A 21,930-nucleotide genomic window follows, 5' to 3' on the forward strand; every position below is an offset into this window, starting at 1 on the left:
ACTCTCTCTGACCTTTCTCCCCAGACCCCCAGGAACAGTGTGTATCTGAGTCAATGGGACGCTCTCTGACATTCTCCCCAGTCTATCCCCAGGACCAGTGTGTATCTGAGTCAATGGGACTCTCTCTGAACTTTCTCCCCAGTTTATCCCCAGGACCAGTGTGTATCTGAGTCAATGGGACTCTCTCTGACCTTTCGCCCCAGTCTATCCCAAGGACCAGTGTGTATCTGAGTCAATAGGACTCTCTCTGAGCTTTCTCCCCAGTCTATCCCCAGTACCAGTGTGTATCTGAGTAAGTGGGACTCTCTGACATTTCCCCCCAGTCTATCCCCAGGACCACTGTGTATCTGAGTCAATGGGACTCTCTCTGACCTTTCTCCCCATTCTATCACCAGGACCAGTGTGAATCTGAGTCAATGGGACTCTCTCTGACCTTTCTCCCCAGTCCCCCAGGACCAGTGTGTATCTGAGTCAATGGGACTCTCTCTGCCCTTTCTCCCCAGTCGATGCCAAGGACCAGTGTGTATCTGAGTCAATGGGACTCTCTCTGACCTTTCTCCCCAGACCCCCAGGAACAGTGTGTATCTGAGTCAATGGGACGCTCTCTGACATTCTCCCCAGTCTATCCCCAGGACCAGTGTGTATCTGAGTCAATGGGACTCTCTCTGAACTTTCTCCCCAGTTTATCCCCAGGACCAGTGTGTATCTGAGTCAATGGGACTCTCTCTGACCTTTCGCCCCAGTCTATCCCAAGGACCAGTGTGTATCTGAGTCAATAGGACTCTCTCTGAGCTTTCTCCCCAGTCTATCCCCAGTACCAGTGTGTATCTGAGTAAGTGGGACTCTCTGACATTTCCCCCCAGTCTATCCCCAGGACCACTGTGTATCTGAGTCAATGGGACTCTCTCTGACCTTTCTCCCCATTCTATCACCAGGACCAGTGTGAATCTGAGTCAATGGGACTCTCTCTGACCTTTCTCCCCAGTCCCCCAGGACCAGTGTGTATCTGAGTCAATGGGACTCTCTCTGACCTTTCTCCCCTGTCTATCCCCAGGACCAGTGTGTATCTGAGTCAATGGGACTCTCTCTGACCTTTCTCCCCTGTCTATCCCCAGGACCAGTGTGTATCTGAGTCAATGGGACTCTCTCTGACCTTTCTCCCCAGTCTATCCCCAGGACCAGTTTTTATCTGAGTCAATGGGTCTCTCTCTGACCTTTCTCCCAAGTCTATCCCCCAGGACCAGTGTGTATCTGAGTCAATAGGATTCTCTCTGACCATTCTCCCCAGTCTATCCACAGGACCAGAGTGTATCTGAGTCAATGGGACTCTCTCTGACCTTTGTTCCCAGTCCCCCAGGACCAGTGTGTATCTGAGTCAATGGGACTCTCTCTGACCTTTCTCCCCAGTCTATCCCCAGGACCAGTGTGTAACTGAGTCAATGGGACTCTCTCTGACGTTTCTCCCCTGTCTATCCACAGGACCAGTGTGTATCTGAGTCAATGGGACTCTCTCTGACCTTTCTCCCAGTCTATCCCCAGAACCAGTGTGTATCTGAGACAATGGGACTCTCTCTGACCTTTCTCCCCAGTCTATCCCGAGGACCAGTATGTATCTGAGTCAATGGGATTCTCTCTGACCTTTCTCCCCAGTCTATCCTTAGGACCAGTGTGTATCTGAGTCAATGGGACTCTCTCTGACATTTCTCCCCAGTCTATCCTTAGGTCCAGTGTGTATCTGAGTCAATGGGACTCTCTCTGACATTTCTCCCCAGTCTATCCGCAGGGCCAGTTTGTATCTGAGTCAATGGGACTCTCTGACCTTTCCCCCCAGTCTATCCCCAGGACCAGTGTGTATCTGAGTCAATGGGACTCTCGCTGACCTTTCTCCTAAGTCATCCCCAGGACCAGTGTGATTCTGAGTCAATGGGACTCTCTCTGACCTTTCTCCCCAGTCCCCCAGGACCAGTGTGTATCTGAGTCAATGGGACTCTCTCTGACCTTTCTCCCCAGTCTATCCCAAGGACCAGTGTGTATCTGTGTCAATCGGACTCTCTCTGACCTTTCTCCCCAGACCCCCAGGAACAGTGTGTATCTAAGTCAATGGGACGCTCTCTGACATTTTCCCCAGTCTATCCCCAGGACCAGTGTGTATCTGAGTCAATGGAACTCTCTCTGACCTTTCTCCCTAGTTTATCCCCAGGACCAGTGTGTATCTGAGTCAATGGGACTCTCTCTGAACTTTCGCCCCAGTCTATCCCAAGGAAAAGTGTGTATCTGAGACAATGGGACTCTCTCTGACCTTTCTCCCCAGTCCCGCAGGATCAGTGTGTATCTGAGTCAATGGGACTCTCTCTGACCTTTCTCCCCTGTCTATCCCCAGGACCAGTGTGTATCTGAGTCAATGGGACTCTCTCTGACCTTTCTCCCCAGTCTATCTCCAGGACCAGTGTTTATCTGAGTCAATTGGACTCTCTCTGACCTTTCTCCCCAGTCCCCCTGGACTAGTGTGTATCTGATTCAATGGGACTCCCTCTGACCTTTCTCCCCATTCTATCCCCAGGACCAGTGTTTATCTGAGTCAATGGGACTCTTTCTGATCTTTCTCCACAGTCTATCCCCAGGACCAGTTTTTATCTGAATCAATGGGACTCTCTCTGACCTTTCTCCCAAGTCTATCCCCCAGGACCAGTGTGTATCTGAGTCAATAGGATTCTCTCTGACCATTCTCCCCAGTCTATCCACAGGACCAGTGTGTATCTGAGTCAATGGGACTCTCTCTGTCCTTTCTCCCCACACCCCAAGGAACAGTGTGTATCTGAGTCAATGGGACGCTCTCTGACATTCTCCGCAGTCAATCCCCAGGACCAGTGTGTATCTGAGTCAATGGGACTCTCTCTGACCTTTCTCCCCAGTTTGTCCCCAGGACCAGTGTGTATCTGAGTCAATGGGACTCTCTCTGACCTTTCGCCCCAGTCTATCCCAAGGACCAGTGTGTATCTGAGTCAATGGGACAATCTCTGAGCTTTCTCCCCAGTCTATCCCCAGGACCAGTGTGTATCTGAGTAAGTGGGACTCTCTGACATTTCCCCCCAGTCTATCCCCAGGACCAGTGTGTATCTGAGTCAATGGGACTCTCTCTGACCTTTCTCCCCAGTCTATCACCAGGACCAGTGTGAATCTGAGTCAATGGGACTCTCTCTGACCTTTCTCCCCTGTCTATCCCCAGGACCAGTGTGTATCTGAGTCAATGGGACTCTCTCTGACCTTTCTCCCCTGTCTATCCCCAGGACCAGTGTGTATCTGAGTCAATGGGACTCTCTCTGACCTTTCTCCCCAGTCTATCCACAGGACCAGTTTTTATCTGAGTCAATGGGACTCTCTCTGACCTTTCTCCCAAGTCTATCCCCCAGGACCAGTGTGTATCTGAGTCAATAGGATTCTCTCTGACCATTCTCCCCAGTCTATCCACAGGACCAGTGTGTATCTGAGTCAATGGTACTCTCTCTGTCCTTTCTCCCCAGTCCCCCAGGACCAGAGTGTATCTGAGTCGATGGGACTCTCTCTGATCTTTCTCCCCAGTCCCCCAAGACCAGAGTATATCTGAGTCAATGGGACTCTCTCTGACCTTTCTTCCCAGTCCCCCAGGACCAGTGTGTATCTGAGTCAATGGGACTCTCACTGACCTTTCTCCCCAGTCTATCCCCAGGACCAGTGTGTAACTGAGTCAATAGAACTCTCTCTGACGTTTCTCCCCTGTCGATCCCCAGGACCAGTGTGTATCTGAGTCAATGGGACTCTCTCTGACCTTTCTCCCAGTCTATCCCCAGGACCAGTGTGTATCTGAGTCTATGGGACTCTCTCTGACCTTTCTCCCCAGTCTATCCCGAGGACCAGGATGTATCTGAGTCAATGGGATTCTCTCTGACCTTTCTCCCCAGTCTATCCTTAGGACCAGTGTGTATCTGAGTCAATGGGACTCTCTCTGACCTTTCTCCCCAGTCTATCCTTAGGTCCAGTGTGTATCTGAGTCAATGGGACTCTCTCTGACATTTCTCCCCAGTCTATCCGCAGGGCCAGTTTGTATCTGAGTTAATGGGACTCTCTGACCTTTCCCCCCAGTCTATCCCCAGGACCAGTGTATATCTGAGTCAATGGGACTCTCTCTGACCTTTCTCCCAAGTCATCCCCAGGACCAGTGTGTATCTGAGTCAATGGGACTCTCTCTGAACTTTCTCCCCAGTCCCCCAGGACCAGTGTGTATCTAAGTCAATGGGACTCTCTCTGACCTTTCAACCCAGTCTATCCCAAGGACCAGTGTGTATCTGAGTCAATGGGACTCTCTATGACATTTCTCCCCAGACCTCCAGGAACAGTGTGTATCTGAGTCAATGGGACGCTCTCTGACATTCTCCCCAGTCTATCCCCAGGACCAGTGTGTATCTGAGTCAATGGGACTCTCTCTGACCTTTCTCCCCTGTCTATCCCCAGGACCAGTGTGTATCTGAGTCAATGGGACTCTCTCTGACCTTTCTCACCAGTCCCCCTGGACCAGTGTGTATCTGAGTCAATGGGACTCTCTCTGACCTTTCGCCCAAGTCATCCCCAGGACCAGTGTGTATCTGAGTCAATGGGACTCTCTCTGACTTTTCTCCCCAGTCCCCCAGGACCAGTGTGTATCTAATTCAATGGGACTCTCTCTGACCTTTCTCCCCAGTCTATCCCAAGGACCAGTGTGTATCTGAGTCAATGGGACTCTCTCTGACCTTTCTCCCCAGACCCCCAGGAACAGTGTGTATCTGAGTCAATGGGACGGTCTCTGACATTCTCCCCAGTCTATCCCCAGGACCAGTGTGTATCTGAGTCAATGGGACTGTCTCTGACCTTTCGCCCCCGTCTATCCCAAGGACCAGTGTGTATCTGAGTCAATGGGACTCTCTCTGAGCTTTCTCCCCAGTCTATCCCCAGGACCAGTGTGTATCTGAGTAAGTGGGACTCTCTGACATTTCCCCCCAGTCTATCCCCAGGACCAGTGTGTATCTGAGTCAATGGGATCTCTGACCTTTCTCCCCAGTCTATCACCAGGACCAGTGTGAAACTGAGTCAATGGGACTCTCTCTGACCTTTCTCCCCAGTCCCCCAGGACCAGTGTGTATCTGAGTCAATGGGACTCTCTCTGACCTTTCTCCCCTGTCTATCCCCAGGACCAGTGTGTATCTGAGTCAATGGGACGCTCTCTGACCTTTCTCCCCAGTCTATCCCCAGGACCAGTTTTTATCTGAGTCAATGGGACTCTCTCTGACCTTTCTCCCCTGTCTATCCCCAGGACCAGTGTGTATCTGAGTCAATGGGACTCTCTCTGACCTTTCTCCCCTGTCTATCCCCAGGACCAGTGTGTATCTGAGTCAATGGGACTCTCTCTGACCTTTCTCCCCAGTCTATCCACAGGACCAGTTTTTATCTGAGTCAATGGGACTCTCTCTGACCTTTCTCCCAAGTCTATCCCCCAGGACCAGTGTGTATCTGAGTCAATAGGATTCTCTCTGACCATTCTCCCCAGTCTATCCACAGGACCAGTGTGTATCTGAGTCAATGGGACTCTCTCTGTCCTTTCTCCCCAGTCCCCCAGGACCAGAGTGTATCTGAGTCGATGGGACTCTCTCTGATCTTTCTCCCCAGTCCCCCAAGACCAGAGTATATCTGAGTCAATGGGACTCTCTCTGACCTTTCTTCCCAGTCCCCCAGGACCAGTGTGTATCTGAGTCAATGGGACTCTCACTGACCTTTCTCCCCAGTCTATCCCCAGGACCAGTGTGTAACTGAGTCAATAGAACTCTCTCTGACGTTTCTCCCCTGTCGATCCCCAGGACCAGTGTGTATCTGAGTCAATGGGACTCTCTCTGACCTTTCTCCCAGTCTATCCCCAGGACCAGTGTGTATCTGAGTCAATGGGACTCTCTCTGACCTTTCTCCCCAGTCTATCCCGAGGACCAGGATGTATCTGAGTCAATGGGATTCTCTCTGACCTTTCTCCCCAGTCTATCCTTAGGACCAGTGTGTATCTGAGTCAATGGGACTCTCTCTGACCTTTCTCCCCAGTCTATCCTTAGGTCCAGTGTGTATCTGAGTCAATGGGACTCTCTCTGACATTTCTCCCCAGTCTATCCGCAGGGCCAGTTTGTATCTGAGTTAATGGGACTCTCTGACCTTTCCCCCCAGTCTATCCCCAGGACCAGTGTATATCTGAGTCAATGGGACTCTCTCTGACCTTTCTCCCAAGTCATCCCCAGGACCAGTGTGTATCTGAGTCAATGGGACTCTCTCTGACCTTTCTCCCCAGTCCCCCAGGACCAGTGTGTATCTAAGTCAATGGGACTCTCTCTGACCTTTCTCCCCAGTCTATCCCAAGGACCAGTGTGTATCTGAGTCAATGGGACTCTCTATGACATTTCTCCCCAGACCTCCAGGAACAGTGTGTATCTGAGTCAATGGGACGCTCTCTGACATTCTCCCCAGTCTATCCCCAGGACCAGTGTGTATCTGAGTCAATGGGACTCTCTCTGACCTTTCTCCCCTGTCTATCCCCAGGACCAGTGTGTATCTGAGTCAATGGGACTCTCTCTGACCTTTCTCACCAGACCCCCTGGACCAGTGTGTATCTGAGTCAATGGGACTCTCTCTGACCTTTCGCCCAAGTAATCCCCAGGACCAGTGTGTATCTGAGTCAATGGGACTCTCTCTGACTTTTCTCCCCAGTCCCCCAGGACCAGTGTGTATCTAATTCAATGGGACTCTCTCTGACCTTTCTCCCCAGTCTATCCCAAGGACCAGTGTGTATCTGAGTCAATGGGACTCTCTCTGACCTTTCTCCCCAGACCCCCAGGAACAGTGTGTATCTGAGTAAATGGGACGGTCTCTGACATTCTCCCCAGTCTATCCCCAGGACCAGTGTGTATCTGAGTCAATGGGACTCTCTCTGACCTTTCGCCCCCGTCTATCCCAAGGACCAGTGTGTATCTGAGTCAATGGGACTCTCTCTGAGCTTTCTCCCCAGTCTATCCCCAGGACCAGTGTGTATCTGAGTAAGTGGGACTCTCTGACATTTCCCCCCAGTCTATCCCCAGGACCAGTGTGTATCTGAGTCAATGGGATCTCTGACCTTTCTCCCCAGTCTATCACCAGGACCAGTGTGAATCTGAGTCAATGGGACTCTCTCTGACCTTTCTCCCCTGTCTATCCCCAGGACCAGTGTGTATCTGAGTCAATGGGACGCTCTCTGACCTTTCTCCCCAGTCTATCCCCAGGACCAGTTTTTATCTGAGTCAATGGGACTCACTCTGACCTTTCTCCCAAGTCTATCCCCCAGGACCAGTGTGTATCTGAGTCAATAGGATTCTCTCTGACCATTCTCCCCAGTCTATCCACAGGACCAGAGTGTATCTGAGTCAATGGGACTCTCTCTGACCTTTCTTTCCAGTCCCCCAGGACCAATGTGTATCTGAGTCAATGGGACTCTCTCTGACCTTTCTCCCCAGTCTATCCCGAGGACCAGTATGTATCTGAGTCAATGGGATTCTCTCTGACCTTTTTCCCCAGTCTATCCTTAGGACCAGTGTGTATCTGAGTCAATGGGACTCTCTCTGACCTTTCTCCCCAGTCTATCCTTAGGTCCAGTGTGTATCTGAGTCAATGGGACTCTCTCTGACATTTCTCCCCAGTCTATCCGCAGGGCCAGTTTGTATCTGAGTCAATGGGACTCTCTGACCTTTCCCCCCAGTCTATCCCCAGGACCAGTGTGTATCTGAGTCAATGGGACTCTCGCTGACCTTTCTCCCAAGTCATCCCCAGGACCAGTGTGTATCTTAGTCAATGGGACTCTCTCTGAACTTTCTCCCCAGACCCCCAGGACCAGTGTGTATCTGAGTCAATGGGACTCTCTCTGACCTTTCTCCCCAGTCTATCCCAAGGACCAGTGTGTATCTGTGTCAATGGGACCTTCTCTGACCTTTCTCCCCAGACCCCCAGGAACAGTGTGTATCTAAGTCAATGGGACGCTCTCTGACATTTTCCCCAGTCTATCCCCAGGACCAGTGTGTATCTGATTCAATGGGACTCTCTCTGACCTTTCTCCCAAGTTTATCCCCAGGACCAGTGTGTATCTGAGTCAATGGGACTCTCTCTGAACTTTCGCCCCAGTTTATCCCAAGGACCAGTGTGTATCTGAGTCAATGGGACTCTCTCTGACCTTTCTCCCCAGTCTATCTCCAGGACCAGTGTTTATCTGAGTCAATTGGACTCTCTCTGACCTTTCTCCCCAGTCCCCCTGTACTAGTGTGTATCTGATTCAATGGGACTCTCTCTGACCTTTCTCCCCAGTCTATCCCCAGGACCAGTGTTTATCTGAGTCAATGGGACTCTCTCTGACCTTTCTCCACAGTCTATCCCCAGGACCAGTTTTTATCTGAGTCAATGGGACTCTCTCTGACCTTTCTCCCAAGTCTATCCCCCAGGACCAGTGTGTATCTGAGTCAATAGGATTCTCTCTGACCATTCTCCTCAGTCTTTCCACAGGACCAGTGTGTATCTGTGTCAATGGGACTCTCTCTGATCTTTCTCCCCAGTTTGTCCCCAGGACCAGTGTGTATCTGAGTCAATGGGACTCTCTCTGACCTTTCACCCCAGTCTATCCCAAGGACCAGTGTGTATCTGAGTCAATGGGACTCTCTCTGACCTTTCTCCCAAGTCTATCTCCCAGGACCAGTGTGTATCTGTGTCAATGGGACTCTCTCTGACCTTTCTCCCCAGTTTGTCCCCAGGACCAGTGTGTATCTGAGTCAATGGGACTCTCTCTGACCTTTCTCCCCAGTCCCCCAGGACCAGTGTGTATCTGAGTCAATGGGGCTCTCTCTGACCTTTCTCCCCAGTCTATCCCCAGGACCAGTGTTTATCTGAGTCAATGGGAATCTCTCTGACCTTTCTCCACAGTATATCACCCAGGACCAGTGTGTATCTGAGTCAATGGGACTCTCTGAACTTTCTCCCCAGTCTATCCCCAGGACCAGTGTTTACCTGAGTCAGTGGGACTCTCTTTGAATTTTCTCCTCAGTATATCTCACCGGACCAGTGTGTATCTGAGTCAATGGGACTCTCTGACCTTTCTCCCCAGTCTCTCCCCTGGACCAGTGTGCATCTGAGTCAATGGGTCTGTCTCTGACCTTTCTCCCAGGTCTATCCCCAGGAGCAGTTTTTATCTGAGTCAATGGGACTCTCTCAGACCTTTCTCCCCAGTCCCCCAGCACCAGTGTGTATCTGAGAAAATGGGTCTCTCTCTGACCTTTCTCCCCAGTCCCCCAGGACCAGTGTGTATCTGAGTCAATGGGGCTCTCTCTGACATTTCTCCCCAGTCTATCCCCAGGACCAGTGTGTACCTGAGTCAATGGGAATCTCTCTGACCTTTCTCCCCAGTCCCCCAGGACCAGTGTGTAACTGAGTCAATGGGACTCTCTCTGAAATTTCTCTTCAGTCCCCCAGGACCAGTGTGTACCTGTGTCAATGGGACTCTCTCTGAACTTTCTCCCCAGTCCCCCAAGACCAGTGTGTATCTGAGTCAATGGGACTCTCTCTGACCTTTCTCCCCAGACCCGCAGGACCAGTGTGTATCTGAGTCAATGGGACTCTCTGAACATTCTCCCCAGTCTATCCCCAGGACCAGTGTGTATCTGAGTCAATGGGACTCTCTCTGACATTTCTCCACAGTCTATCCCCAGGACCTGTGTGTATCTGTGTCAATAAGACACGCTCTGACATTCTCCCCAGTCTATCCCCAGGACCAGTGTGTATCTGAGTCAATGGGACTCTCTCTGACCTTTCTCCCCAGTCTATCCCCAGGACCAGTGTGTATCTGTGTCATAGAAACATAGAAACATAGAAAATAGGTGCAGGAGCAGGCCATTCAGCCCTTCTAGCCTGCACCGCCATTCAATGAGTTCATGGCTGAACATGAAACTTCAGTACCCCCTTCCTGCTTTCTCGCCATAACCCTTGATCCCCCGAGTCCCCCAGGACCAGTGTGTATCTGAGTCAGTGGTACTCTCTGACCTTTCCCCCCAGTCTATCCCCAAGACCAGTGTGTATCTGTGTCAATGGGACTCTCTCTGACCTTTTTCCCCAGTCTATCCCCAGGACCAGTGTGTATCTGAGTCAATGGGACTCTCTCTGTCGTTTCTCCCCAGTCCCCCAGGACCAGTGTGTATCGGAGTTAATGGGACTCACTCTGACCTTTCTCCCAAGTCTATCCCCAGGACCAGTGTGTATCTGAGTCAATGGGACTCTCTCTGACCTTTCTTCCCAGTCTCTCCCCTGGACCAGTGTGCATCTGAGTCAATGGGTCTGTCTCTGACCTTTCTCCCCAGTCTATCCCCAGGAGCAGTGTTTATCTGAGTCAATGGGACTCTCTCAGACTTTTCTCCCCAGTCCCCCAGGAACAGTGTGTATCTGAGTCAATGGGTCTCTCTCTGACCTTTCTCCCCAGCCCCCCAGGACCAGTGTGTATCTGAGTCAATGGGGCTCTCTCTGACCTTTCTCCCCAGTCTATCCTCAGGACCAGTGTGTACCTGAGTCAATGGGAATCTCTCTGACCTTTCTCCCCAGTCCCCCAGGACCAGTGTGTAACTGAGTCAACGGGACTCTCTCTGATCTTTCTCCCCAGTCCCCCAGGACCAGTGTGTACCTGTGTCAATGGGACTCTCTCTGAACTTTCTCCCCAGTCCCCCAAGACCAGTGTGTATCTGAGTCAATGAGACTCTCTCTGACCTTTCTCCCCAGACCCCCAGGACCAGTGTGTGTCTGAGTCAATGGGACTCTCTGAACTTTCTCCCCAGTCGATCCCCAGGACCAGTGTGTATCTGAGTCAATGGGACTCTCTCTGACATTCCCCCCCCGTCTATCCCCAGGACTAGTGTTTATCTGAGTCAATGGGACTCTCTCAGACCTTTCTCCCCAGTTCCCCAGGACCAGTGTGTATCTGAGACAATGGGTCTCTCTCTGACCTTTCACCCCAGTCCCCCAGGACCAGTGTATATCTGAGTCAATGGGGCTCTCTCCGACCTTTCTCCCCAGTCTATCCCCAGGACCAGTGTGTACCTGAGTCAATGGGAATCTCTCTGACCTTTCTCCCCAGTCCCCCAGGACCAGTGTGTAACTGAGTCAATGGGACTCTCTCTGATCTTTCTCCCCAGTCCCCCAGGACCAGTGTGTACCTGAGTCAATGGGACTCTCTCTTACCTTTCTCCCCAGTCTATCCCCAGGACCAGTGTGTATCTGAGTAAATGGGACTCTCTCTGACATTTCTCCCAAGTCTATCCCCAGGACCAGTGTGTATCTGAGTCAACAGGACTCTCTCTGACCTTTCTCCCCAGTCTATCCCCAGGACCAGTGTTTATCTGAGTCAATGGGACTCTCTCTGACCTTTCTCCACAGTCTATCCCCAGGACCAGTGTGTATCTGAGTCAATGGGACGCTCTCTGACATTCTCCCCAGTCTATCCCCAGGACCAGTGTGTATCTGAGTCAATGGGACTCTCTCTGACCTTTCTCCCCAGTCTATCCCCAGGACCAGTGTGCATCTGAGTCAATGGGACTCTCTCTGACCTTTTTCCCCAGTCTATCCCCAGGACCAGTGTGTATCTGAGTCAATGGGACTCTCTCTGACATTTCTCCCCAGTCTATCCCCAGGACCAGTGTGTATCTGAGTCAGTGGGACACTCTGACCTTTCCCCCCAGTCTATCCCCAGGACCAGTGTGTATCTGAGTCAATGGGACTCTCTCTGACCTTTCTCCCCAGTCCCCCAGGACCAGTGTGTATCTGAGTTAATGGGACTCTCTCTGATCTTTCTCCCCACTCTATCCCCAGGACCAGTATGTATCTGAGTCAATGGGACTCTCTCTGACATTTCTCCACAGTCTATCCCCAGGACCAGTGTGTATCTGAGTCAATGGGACTCTCTCTGAACTTTCTCCCCAGTCTATCCCCAGGACCAGTGTGTATCTGAGTCAGAGGTGCTCTCTCTGACATTTCCCCCCAGTCTATCCCCAGGACTAGTGTTTATCTGAGTCAATGGGACTCTCTCAGACCTTTCTCCCCAGTCCCCCAGGGCCAGTGTGTATCTGAGTCAATGGGGCTCTCTCCGACCTTTCTGCCCAGTCTATCCCCAGGACCAGTGTGTACCTGAGTCAATGGAAATCTCTCTGACCTTTCTCCCCAGTCCCCCAGGACCAGTGTGTAACTGAGTCAATGGGACTCTCTCTGACCTTTCTCCCCAGTCCCCCAGGACCAGTGTGTATCTGAGTCAATGGGACTCTCGCTGACCTTTCTCCCCAGACCCCCAGGACCAGTGTGTCAATGAGTCAATGGGACTCTCTGACCTTTCTCCCCAGTCTATCCCCAGGACCAGTGTTTATCTAGGTCAATGGGACACTCTCTGACCTTTCTCCACAGTCTATCCCCAGGACCAGTGTTTATCTGAGTCAATGGGACTCTCTCTGACCTTTCTCCCCAGTCTAGCCCCAGGACCAATGTGTATCTGAGTCAATGGGACTCTCTCTGACATTACTCCACAGTCTATCCCCAGGACCAGTGTGTATCTGAGTCAATGGGACTCTCTCTGACCTTTCTCCCCAGTCTATCCCCAGGACCAGTGTGTATCTGAGTCAATGGGACTCTCTCTGACCTTTCTCCCCAGTCTATCCCCAGGACCAGTGTGTATCTGAGTCAATGGGACTCTCTGACCTATCCCCCTCAGTCTATCCGCAGGACCAGTGTGTATCTGATCAATGAGACTCTCTCTGACCTTTCTCCCCAGTCTATCCTCAGGACCAGTGTGTATCTGAGTCAATGGAACTCTCTCTGACCTTTCTCCCCTGTCTATCCCCAGGACCAGTGTGTATCTGAGTCAATGGGACTCTCTCTGACCTTTCTCCCCTGTCTATCCCCAGGAGCAGTGTTTATCTGAGTCAATGGGACTCTCTGACATTTCTCCCCAGTCTATCCCCAGGACCAGTGTTTATCTAGGTCAATGGGACACTCTCTGACCTTTCTCCCCAGTCTATCCCCAGGACCAGTGTGTATCTGAGACAATGGGACTCTCTCTGACCTTTCTCCACAGTCTATCCCCAGGACCAGTGTGTATCTGAGTAAATGGGACTCTCTCTGACATTCTCCCCAATCTATCCCCAGGACCAGTGTATATCTGAGTCAATGGAACTCTCTCTGACCTTTCTCCCCAGTCTATCCCCAGGACCAGTGTGTATCTGAGTCAATGGGACTCTCTCTGACCTTTCTCCCCAGTCCCCCAGGACCAGTGTGTATCTGAGTCAATGGAACTCTCTCTGACTTTTCTCCCCAGTCCCCCAGGACCAGTGTGTATCTGAGTCAATGGGACTCTGTCTGATCTTTCTCCCCATGCCCCCAGGACCAGTGTGTACCTGAGTCAATGGGACTCTCTCTGACCTTTCTCCCCAGTCCCCCAGGACCAGTGTTTATCTAGGTCAATGCGACACTCTCTGACCTTTCTCCCCAGTCTATCCCCAGGACCAGTATGTATCTGAGTCAATGGGACTCTCTCTGACCTTTCTGCCCAGTCTATCCCCAGGACCAGTGTGTATCTGAGTCAATGGGAATCTCTCTGACCTTTCTCCACAGTCTATCCCCAGGACCAGTGTGTATCTGAGTCAATGGGACTCTCTCTGACCTTTCTCCACAGTCTATCCCCAGGACCAGTGTTTATCTGAGTCAATGGGACTCTCTCTGACCTTTCTCCCCAGTCTAGCCCCAGGACCAATGTGTATCTGAGTCAATGGGACTCTCTCTGACATTACTCCACAGTCTATCCCCAGGAACAGTGTGTATCTGAGTCAATGGGACTCTCTCTGACCTTTCTCCCCAGTCTATCCCCAGGACCAGTGTGTATCTGAGTCAATGGGACTCTCTCTGACCTTTCTCCCCTGTCTATCCCCAGGACCAGTGTGTATCTGAGTCAATGGGACTCTCTGACCTATCCCCCTCAGTCTATCCGCAGGACCAGTGTGTATCTGATCAATGGGACTCTCTCTGACCTTTCTCCCCAGTCTATCCTCAGGACCAGTGTGTATCTGAGTCAATGGAACTCTCTCTGACCTTTCTCCCCTGTCTATCCCCAGGAGCAGTGTTTATCTGAGTCAATGGGTCTCTCTGACATTTCTCCCCAGTCTATCCCCAGGACCAGTGTTTATCTAGGTCAATGGGACACTCTCTGACCTTTCTCCCCAGACTATCCCCAGGACCAGTGTGTATCTGAGACAATGGGACTCTCTCTGACCTTTCTCCACAGTCTATCCCCAGGACCAGTGTGTATCTGAGTAAATGGGACTCTCTCTGACATTCTCCCCAATCTATCCCCAGGACCAGTGTATATCTGAGTAAATGGAACTCTCTCTGACCTTTCTCCCCAGTCTATCCCCAGGACCAGTGTGTATCTGATTCAATGGAACTCTCTCTGACCTTTCTCCCCAGTCCCCCAGGACCAGTGTGTATCTGAGTCAATGGGACTCTCTCTGACTTTTCTCCCCAGTCCCCCAGGACCAGTGTGTATCTGAGTCAATGGGACTCTGTCTGATCTTTCTCCCCATGCCCCCAGGACCAGTGTGTACCTGAGTCAATGGGACTCTCTCTGACCTTTCTCCCCAGTCCCCCAGGACCAGTGTTTATCTAGGTCAATGGGACACTCTCTGACCTTTCTCCCCCGTCTATCCCCAGGATCAGTGTGTATCTGAGTCAATGGGACTCTCTCTGACCTTTCTCCACAGTCTATCCCCAGGACCAGTATGTATCTGAGTCAATGGGACTCTCTCTGACCTTTCTGCCCAGTCTATCCCCAGGACCAGTGTGTATCTGAGTCAATGGGAATCTCTCTGACCTTTCTCCACAGTCTATCCCCAGGACCAGTGTGTATCTGAGTCAATGGGACTCTCTCTGACCTTTCTCCCCAGTCTATCCCCAGGACCAGTGTGTATCTGATTCAATGGAACTCTCTCTGACCTTTCTCCCCAGTCCCCCAGGACCAGTGTTTATCTGAGTCAATGGGACTCTCTCTGACCTTTCTCCCCAGTCTAGCCCCAGGACCAATGTGTATCTGAGTCAATGGGACTCTCTCTGACATTACTCCACAGTCTTTCCCCAGGACCAGTGTGTATCTGAGTCAATGGGACTCTCTCTGACAGTTCTCCCCAGTCTATCCCCAGGACCAGTGCGTATCTGAGTCAATGGGACTCTCTCTGACCTTTCTCCCCAGTCTATCCCCAGGACCAGTGTGTATCTGAGTCAATGGGACTCTCTGACCTATCCCCCTCAGTCTATCCGCAGGACCAATGTGTATCTGATCAATGGGACTCTCTCTGACCTTTCTCCCCTGTCTATCCCCAGGACCAGTGTGTATCTGAGTCAATGGGACTCTCTCTGAACTTTCTCCCCTGTCTATCCCCAGGAGCAGTGTTTATCTGAGTCAATGGGACTCTCTGACATTTCTCCCCAGTCTATCTCCAGGACCAGTGTTTATCTAGGTCAATGGGACACTCTCTGACCTTTCTCCCTAGTCTATCCCCAGGACCAGTGTGTTTCTGAGACAATGGGACTCTCTCTGACCTTTCTCCACAGTCTATCCCCAGGACCAGTGTGTATCTGAGTAAATGGGACTCTCTCTGACATTCTCCCCAATCTATCCCCAGGACCAGTGTATATCTGAGTCAATGGAACTCTCTCTGACCTTTCTCCCCAGTCTATCCCCAGGACCAGTGTGTATCTGAGTCAATGGGACTCTCTCTGACCTTTCTCCCCAGTCCCCCAGGACCAGTGTGTGTCTGAGTCAATGGGACTCTCTCTGACTTTTCTCCCCAGTCCCCCAGGACCAGTGTGTATCTGAGTCAATGGGACTCTGTCTGATCTTTCTCCCCATGCCCCCAGGACCAGTGTGTACCTGAGTCAATGGGACTCGCTCTGACCTTTCTCCCCAGTCCCCCAGGACCAGTGTGGATCTGAGTCAATGCGACTCTCTCTGACCTTTTTCCCCAGACCCCCTGGACCAGTGTGTATCTGAGTCAATGGGACTCTCTGACCTTTCTCCCCAGTCTATCCCCAGGACCAGTGTTTATCTGAGTCAATGGGACACTCTCTGTCCTTTCTCCCCAGTCTATCCCCAGGACCAGTGTGTATCTGAGTCAATGGGACTCTCTCTTACCTTTCTCCCCAGTCTATCCCCAGGACCTGTGTGTATCTGAGTAAATGGGACTCTCTCTGACATTTCTCCCAAGTCTATCCCCAGGACCAGTGTGGATCTGAATCAATTGGACTCTCTTTGACCTTTCCCCCCAATCTATGCACAGGACCAGTGTGTATCTGAGTCAATGGGACTCTCTCTAACCTTTCTCCCCAGTCCCCCAGGACCAGTGTGTATCAGAGACAATGGGACTCTCTCTGACCTTTCTCCCCAGTCCTCCAGGACCAGTGTGTATCTGAGTCAATGGGACTCTCTCTAACCTTTCTCCCCAGTCCCCCAGGAACAGTGTGTATCTGACTCAATGGGACACTCTCTGATCTTCTCCCCATGCCCCCAGGACCAGTGTGTACCTGAGTCAGTGGGACTCTCTCTGACCTTTCTCTCCAGTCCCCCAGGACCAGTGTGTATCTGAGTCAATGGGACTCTCTCTGACCTTTCTCCCCAGACCCCCTCGACCAGTGTGTATCTGAGTCAATGGGACTCTCTCTGACCTTTCTCCCCAGTCTCACCCCTGGACCAGTGTGCATCTGAGTCAATGGGACTATCTCTGACCTTTCTCCCCAGTCTATCCCCAGGACCAGTGTTTATCTGAGTCAATGGGACTCTCTCTGATCGTTCTCCCCAGTCTCCCAGGACCAGTGTGTACCTGAGTCAATGGGACTCTCTCTGACCTTTCTCCCCAGACCCCGAGGACCAGTGTGTATCTGAGTCAATGGGACTCTCTGACCTTTCTCCCCAGTCTATCCCCAGGACCAGTGTTTATCTAGGTCAATGGGACACTCTCTGACATTTCTCCCCAGTCTATCCCCAGGACCAGTGTGTATCTGAGTCAATGGGACTCTCTCTGACCTTTCTCCACAGTCTATCCCCAGGACCAGTATGTATCTGAGTCAATGGGACTCTCTCTGACCTTTCTCCCCAGTCTATCCCCAGGACCAGTGTGTATCTGAGTCAATGGGAATCTCTCTGACATTTCTCCACAGTCTATCCCCAGGACCAGTGTTTATCTGAGTCAATGGGACTCTCTCTGACCTTTCTCCCCAGTCTAGCCCCAGGACCAGTGTGTATCTGAGTCAATGGGACTCTCTCTGACATTACTCCACAGTCCATCCCCAGGACCAGTGTGTATCTGAGTCAATGGGACTCTCTCTGACATTTCTCCCCAGTCTATCCCCAGGACCAGTGTGTATCTGAGTCAATGGGACTCTCTCTGACCTTTCTGCCCAGTCTATCCCCAGGACCAGTGTGTATCTGAGTCAATGGGAATCTCTCTGACCTTTCTCCACAGTCTATCCCCAGGACCAGTGTGTATCTGAGTCAATGGGACTCTCTCTGACCTTTCTCCCCAGTCTATCCCCAGGACCAGTGTGTATCTGATTCAATGGAACTCTCTCTGACCTTTCTCCCCAGTCCCCCAGGACCAGTGTTTATCTGAGTCAATGGGACTCTCTCTGACCTTTCTCCCCAGTCTAGCCCCAGGACCAATGTGTATCTGAGTCAATGGGACTCTCTCTGACATTACTCCACAGTCTTTCCCCAGGACCAGTGTGTATCTGAGTCAATGGGACTCTCTCTGACAGTTCTCCCCAGTCTATCCCCAGGACCAGTGCGTATCTGAGTCAATGGGACTCTCTCTGACCTTTCTCCCCAGTCTATCCCCAGGACCAGTGTGCATCTGAGTCAATGGGACTCTCTGACCTATCCCCCTCAGTCTATCCGCAGGACCAATGTGTATCTGATCAATGGGACTCTCTCTGACCTTTCTCCCCTGTCTATCCCCAGGACCAGTGTGTATCTGAGTCAATGGGACTCTCTCTGAACTTTCTCCCCTGTCTATCCCCAGGAGCAGTGTTTATCTGAGTCAATGGGACTCTCTGACATTTCTCCCCAGTCTATCTCCAGGACCAGTGTTTATCTAGGTCAATGGGACACTCTCTGACCTTTCTCCCTAGTCTATCCCCAGGACCAGTGTGTTTCTGAGACAATGGGACTCTCTCTGACCTTTCTCCACAGTCTATCCCCAGGACCAGTGTGTATCTGAGTAAATGGGACTCTCTCTGACATTCTCCCCAATCTATCCCCAGGACCAGTGTATATCTGAGTCAATGGAACTCTCTCTGACCTTTCTCCCCAGTCTATCCCCAGGACCAGTGTGTATCTGAGTCAATGGGACTCTCTCTGACCTTTCTCCCCAGTCCCCCAGGACCAGTGTGTGTCTGAGTCAATGGGACTCTCTCTGACTTTTCTCCCCAGTCCCCCAGGACCAGTGTGTATCTGAGTCAATGGGACTCTGTCTGATCTTTCTCCCCATGCCCCCAGGACCAGTGTGTACCTGAGTCAATGGGACTCTCTCTGACCTTTCTCCCCAGTCCCCCAGGACCAGTGTGGATCTGAGTCAATGCGACTCTCTCTGACCTTTTTCCCCAGACCCCCTGGACCAGTGTGTATCTGAGTCAATGGGACTCTCTGACCTTTCTCCCCAGTCTATCCCCAGGACCAGTGTTTATCTGAGTCAATGGGACACTCTCTGTCCTTTCTCCCCAGTCTATCCCCAGGACCAGTGTGTATCTGAGTCAATGGGACTCTCTCTTACCTTTCTCCCCAGTCTATCCCCAGGACCTGTGTGTATCTGAGTAAATGGGACTCTCTCTGACATTTCTCCCAAGTCTATCCCCAGGACCAGTGTGGATCTGAATCAATTGGACTCTCTTTGACCTTTCCCCCCAATCTATGCACAGGACCAGTGTGTATCTGAGTCAATGGGACTCTCTCTAACCTTTCTCCCCAGTCCCCCAGGACCAGTGTGTATCAGAGACAATGGGACTCTCTCTGACCTTTCTCCCCAGTCCTCCAGGACCAGTGTGTATCTGAGTCAATGGGACTCTCTCTAACCTTTCTCCCCAGTCCCCCAGGAACGGTGTGTATCTGACTCAATGGGACACTCTCTGATCTTCTCCCCATGCCCCCAGGACCAGTGTGTACCTGAGTCAGTGGGACTCTCTCTGACCTTTCTCTCCAGTCCCCCAGGACCAGTGTGTATCTGAGTCAATGGGACTCTCTCTGACCTTTCTCCCCAGACCCCCTCGACCAGTGTGTATCTGAGTCAATGGGACTCTCTCTGACCTTTCTCCCCAGTCTCACCCCTGGACCAGTGTGCATCTGAGTCAATGGGACTATCTCTGACCTTTCTCCCCAGTCTATCCCCAGGACCAGTGTTTATCTGAGTCAATGGGACTCTCTCTGATCGTTCTCCCCAGTCTCCCAGGACCAGTGAGTACCTGAGTCAATGGGACTCTCTCTGACCTTTCTCCCCAGACCCCGAGGACCAGTGTGTATCTGAGTCAATGGGACTCTCTGACCTTTCTCCCCAGTCTATCCCCAGGACCAGTGTTTATCTAGGTCAATGGGACACTCTCTGACATTTCTCCCCAGTCTATCCCCAGGACCAGTGTGTATCTGAGTCAATGGGACTCTCTCTGACCTTTCTCCACAGTCTATCCCCAGGACCAGTATGTATTTGAGTCAATGGGACTCTCTCTGACCTTTCTCCCCAGTCTATGCCCAGGACCAGTGTGTATCTGAGTCAATGGGAATCTCTCTGACATTTCTCCACAGTCTATCCCCAGGACCAGTGTTTATCTGAGTCAATGGGACTCTCTCTGACCTTTCTCCCCAGTCTAGCCCCAGGACCAGTGTGTATCTGAGTCAATGGGACTCTCTCTGACATTACTCCACAGTCCATCCCCAGGACCAGTGTGTATCTGAGTCAATGGGACTCTCTCTGACATTTCTCCCCAGTCTATCCCCAGGACCAGTGTGTATCTGAGTCAATGGGACTCTCTCTGACCTTTCTCCCCAGTCTATCCCCAGGACCAGTGTGTATCTGATGCAATGGGACTCTCTGACCTTTCCCCCTCAGTCTATCCCCAGGACCAGTGTGTATCTGATCAATGGGACTCTCTCTGACCTTTCTCCCCGGTCTATCCTCAGGACCAGTGTGTATCTGAGTCAATGGAACACTCTCTGACCTTTCTCCCCAGTCCCCCAGGACCAATGTGTATCTGAGTCAATGGGACTCTCTCTGACCTTTCTCCCCTGTCTATTCCCAGGACCAGTGTGTATCTGAGTCAATGGGACTCTCTCTGACCTTTCTCCACAGTCTATCCCCAGGACCAGTATGTATCTGAGTCAATGGGACTCTCTCTGACCTTTCTCCCCAGTCTATCCCCAGGACCAGTATGTATCTGAGTCAATGGGAATCTCTCTGACATTTCTCCACAGTCTATCCCCAGGACCAGTGTGTATCTGAGTCAATGGGACTCTCTCTGACCTTTCTCCCCTGTCTATCCCCAGGAGCAATGTTTATCTGAGTCAATGGGACTCTCTCTGACCTTTCTCCCCAGTCCCCCAGGACCAGTGTGTATCTGAGTAAATGGGACTCTCTCTGTCCTTTCTCCCCAGTCCCCCCGGACCAGTGTGTATCTGAGTCAATGGGGCTCTCTCTGACCTTTCTCACCAGTCTATCCCCAGGACCAGTGTGTACCTGAGTCAATGGGACTCTCTCTGACGTTTCTCCCCAGTCGCCCAGGACCAGTGTGTATCTGAGTCAATGGGACTCTCTGACATTTCTCCCCAGTCTATCCCCAGGACCAGTGTTTATCGAGGTCAATGGGACACTCTCTGACCTTTCTCCCTAGTCTATCCCCAGGACCAGTGTGTATCTGAATCAATGGGACTCTCTCTGACCTTTCTCCCCAGTCTCACCCCTGGACCAGTGTGCATCTGAGTCAATGGGACTATCTCTGACCTTTCTCCCCAGTCTATCCCCAGGACCAGTGTTTATCTGAGTCAATGGGACTCTCTCTGATCTTTCTCCCCAGTCTCCCAGGACCAGTGTGTACCTGAGTCAATGGGACTCTCTCTGACATTTCTCCCCAGTCCCCCAGGACCAGTGTGTATCTGAGTCAATGGGACTCTCTCTGACCTTTCTCCCCAGACCCCCAGGACCAGTGTGTATCTGAGTCAATGGGAATCTCTCTGACCTTTCTCCACAGTCTATCCCCAGGACCAGTATGTATCTGAGTCAATGGGACTCTCTCTGACCTTTCTCCCCAGTCTATCCCCAGGACCAGTGTGTATCTGAGTCAATGGGAATCTCTCTGACCTTTCTCCACAGTCTATCCCCAGGACCAGTGTGTATCTGAGTCATTGGGACTCTCTCTGACCTTTCTCCACAGTCTATCCTCAGGACCAGTGTTTATCTGAGTCAATGGGACTCTCTCTGACCTTTCTCCCCAGTCTAGCCCCAGGACCAGTGTGTATCTGAGTCAATGGGACTCTCTCTGACATTACTCCACAGTCTATCCCCAGGACCAATGTGTATCTGAGTCAATGGAACTCTCTCTGACCTTTCTCCCCAGTCCCCCAGGACCAGTGTGTATCTGAGTCAATTGGTTTCTCTCTGACCTTTCTCCCCTGTCTATCCCCAGGACCAGTGTGTATCTGAGTCAATGGGACTCTCTCTGACCTTTCTCCCCTATCTATCCCCAGGAGCAATGTTTATCTGAGTCAATGGGACTCTCTCTGACCTTTCTCCCCAGTCCCCCAGGACCAGTGTGTATCTGAGT

This window comes from Pristiophorus japonicus, unplaced genomic scaffold, assembly GCF_044704955.1.
Source record: "Pristiophorus japonicus isolate sPriJap1 unplaced genomic scaffold, sPriJap1.hap1 HAP1_SCAFFOLD_30, whole genome shotgun sequence".
NCBI lineage: Eukaryota > Metazoa > Chordata > Chondrichthyes > Pristiophoridae > Pristiophorus > Pristiophorus japonicus.